This window comes from Neovison vison, chromosome 4 (assembly GCF_020171115.1).
Source record: "Neovison vison isolate M4711 chromosome 4, ASM_NN_V1, whole genome shotgun sequence".
Classification (NCBI taxonomy): Eukaryota; Metazoa; Chordata; class Mammalia; order Carnivora; family Mustelidae; genus Neogale; species Neogale vison.
Window position 1 is genome coordinate 14,259,146 of NC_058094.1, and position 3,708 is coordinate 14,262,853.

General features: G+C 38.6%; 1 pseudogene; it reads left to right on the forward strand.

The window, feature by feature from the left end:
* Window positions 1–3,014: 3,014 nt before the first annotated feature.
* Window positions 3,015–3,094, forward strand: LOC122905658 (annotated as a pseudogene).
* Window positions 3,095–3,708: the final 614 nt, after the last annotated feature.

The window sequence follows — 3,708 nt, forward strand, 5'->3', positions numbered from 1 at the left end:
TCTCACTCCCCCTTAATTCTTAATGACACCCCACCAGCACCAAGTGACATCAGTGGCCTGCGGATGATTTTTTTTATTTTTTGTCCCAATGAACCTCTAACTCAGAGCGAATCCGCACTGCTTTGTGACTTTCTTATGACAGTTTTGAAGACGTGAAGAAGCACAGTAGGAGCAGAGGCACCTTGAATAAAAACGACTGCATTTGATGGCTCTGATTGTGCCTTTAAGCATCCTTTTGCTATACAGATCCTTTTAGAAGAAGAGGCACTCTAACTAATAGGGAGGTTTTTGAGAAAACACCTCTCTCTTCCTGTGAATAAAGAATAAAGCAAGGACTCTGGAGTCATATATTCTTGGTTTCAAATCCCTACTCTGTCCTCTTATGAATTGATTATGTTCTTTCAGGCTTATTTTCCTTATATATAAAATAGAACTAATGATGTCCTGCTGGACTCACAGGTTTGTTATGACAACACGCATAGGAAAGAGCTTTTGAAATTGTAGGGCACTCAGCACTCGGGGAGAGTGGTTACTTTGCAGAAATGACATTCCCCAAGTCATTTTATGTGAAATGTGTTAACCTGGGGCAGGACCTAGGTATACACTGTGTGGTTCTGCTTTGACAACAGCTCCTGGTTTAAGTAACCATCAAACCAGTGGAAATCAGGCTGTTAACACCAAACGCATGTAATATATAGAAATGAACTTTTTCTTTGCCAGGGACCTATAATCACACCTTATAGAAGCAATGTGTATTTTTCAGTATGTTAATAAAATGCATATTGATGAGCAATGAAAAGCAAAGAGACAATAACAGAAAGAGATATTAGACAGAAAACATACCTCCATGGGGATGGATGGAAGAAATTCAATGTGCTTTTTTATTTTTATTTTTTTAATTTCCTTTCAGTGTACCAGAATTCATTGTTTATGCACTGTGTTTTTTATTAATACTTGTGTAACGCTTATCCAAACTGATCTTTGTAAGAACCTCAAGCCAGGTAGACCTGATTTCCATCATACTAATATCCATTCAGTAAAGAGGAAATTTCACTCAACTGACAAGTGGTGCCAAGGAAAGGAAGCAGGGATTTCTCTTTGCATCCCCAGGTGTCCTGTGTACCAAACTCAGACCTTCTAATTTAAAGCTGTCTTTTGCATGAGAATATGTTTTACAAAGGAAAACCAATGTATCTTACTCCATCATGACCCCTTTACTAGGAAATAAGCAACTCATTTGTTATCAATTTGGTTTTCATAGATTCACTCTGAGAGTGTCCCGGGACTGTGAGACTCTGTCCTACGGAATCAGCAGATGTGATTTTGATAGCATTTAATAGCACGAGAGAGCCTGTCTCACCAAGGACCCCCTTGCTGACTCTTAATTAATAACTAGTAGATGCTTCTGTGCAATAAAGAAGCCAGTAGGTGACAGACAATGCCAGGAGATAAAATAAGAAGAAAAACAGATAATGTGAAACATTTAAAATGAAAATAAAAATTATGATAACATATTTATTGAATAGTTCTGGTACCATAATAAGCACTTCCATATATCATTTCATTCTCCCAGCAAACTGTGAGGTACACAGCATTGTTAACTCAATTCTGCAGATGAAGACACTGAGGCAGAAAGAATTTAGGTAAATTTCTGAAACCTCTTAGCTGCAAAGGCAGAAAACCTATAAAGTCTAATTCGAAAGGAATCAGCCTTTCTTCTTCAGATAAAGCCCTGGTGCTGCCGGGCCATGGTTGGCATGAAGACAGAAAAAGAAAGAAAACATCATCTCCGGTTGCCAAGACCCACTTTCTATCTACATCACTTCCCTTTATCTCCCTACCTTATTCTACTTTCCCAATCATAAGCTCACATTTGCACACTCTGACCACCTTCTACTTCCTGGGACACGAGTTCCCCTTTGTTTTATTGGTCTAGTTCTACCTCCTGCAACAAAATCTCTCAGCTTTCCACTTGCTGACCTCATTCTTCATCCCAGGTCATTAGCTCATATCTCTTAATGGACCTTGATTTGCTTCTTGGTTCTCCTTCTTAGAATGTAAACATGTTTGGACATAGAAAATAAAGAAGCAAGAACATAAGTGATTACCTCCATAGTTCTTACTTTGTAAGCAATACCCAGATTGGAAAAGAACTTTGTATGTTTGAAATCTCTATCCTAAGAGTGACCAAGCACTATGGAACACAGCACTCAGGCTGATGCCACAGAGGGTCTTGTAAAACTCATTCTCTCTGAAGATAAGAAAGAGATATTACCACTATGAATTCAGACCTTGAGGCTATTACAATACAAAAAAAAATTGAGCCTAGAAGCAATAAATCTAGAATATCTCTCTGGGTATTATTATTATTATTTATTTTAATGGAGAATTTTATGCATGAGACCTCTTCCAAAAAAATGAAAGAAAGAAAGAAAAAAAGAAGAAAGAGGAAGGGAGAGAGAGAGAGAGAGAGAGAGAGAGAAAGATCACATGAAGCTTCTGCTTAATAATTCTTTGAATTTAAGACAAACATGCTATATGAGAGTGGTGCAAGCTGCAAGAATAATGTTTTGCTAAAAAAGAAAAAAATCATGACAATCAGGTCAGCATTAAAAAAGCACAAACTGTGAATGAACATTCTTAATCACCCACTACTGGATAGGAAGCTGAGGCTGGAGATAAGAAAGACTTGGGTCAGTTACTTTCACATCCCAGTTCAGATCTTTGAGTCTTAGATACATCCTTCAGCAAGTAAGCAAAAGTACAAACCACTCAGTCTCTCACCAAATGAAGCAAAGAGCTAACCTTTATGAAAGCTTACTCAGGGCATCTCAGGCCTCCAGCAGTCCATGACTTGTGTGTGTGTGTGTGTGTGTGTGTGTGTGTGTGTGTTTGTCTTTGTTTTACCTACTAGATGTTTCAGTGTTTGTTAATTAGTCATCATCATTTAAAACTAGTAAAATTTCAATATTTTCTCCCCATTTATAGCTTCTCTTTAAAAAATGGTAATGCTGAGCTTTGCGCAGTGGCAGTATCGTAGCCAATGAGGTTTATCCGAGGCGCGATTATTGCTAATTAAAAAATGGTAATGCTGTAACAAATAGCATGGAGGACAAGGGGTGTTAGAGAGGAGTAGGGAATTTGGGCAAATTGGAAGGGGAGGTGAACCATGAGAGACTATGGACTCTGAAAAACAATCTGAGGGGTTTGAAGTGGCGGGGGGGTGGGAGGTTGGGGTACCAGGTGGTGGGTATTATAGAGGGCACGGCTTGCATGGAGCACTGGCTGTGGTGAAAAAATAATGAATACTGTTTTTCTGAAAATAAATAAATAAATAATTAAAAAAATAATTTAAACAAATGGTAATGCTGAATAGCACCTACTTTAGGGGAGACAGGCACACTGTCCCCCACCCCCCACCAGTTTGTTTTACGCCATAGCCGACCCTGCTGCATGGCACTCTGCTCATTTGGCTCACATACACGATCTTCTTGGCCTCTCTAGACTTTAGAATTTGCCACACCAGCATCACATCTAATCCTTGAAAAAGGTCAATGATTTTCATTCTTTTATATATAGCTGTCGAATTTCCCCAGCACCATTTATTGAAGAAACTGTCTTTTTTTCCACTGGATATTTTTTTCCTGCTTTGTCAAAGATTAGTTGACCAAGGAGTTGAAGGTCCATATCTGGACTCTCTACTCTGTT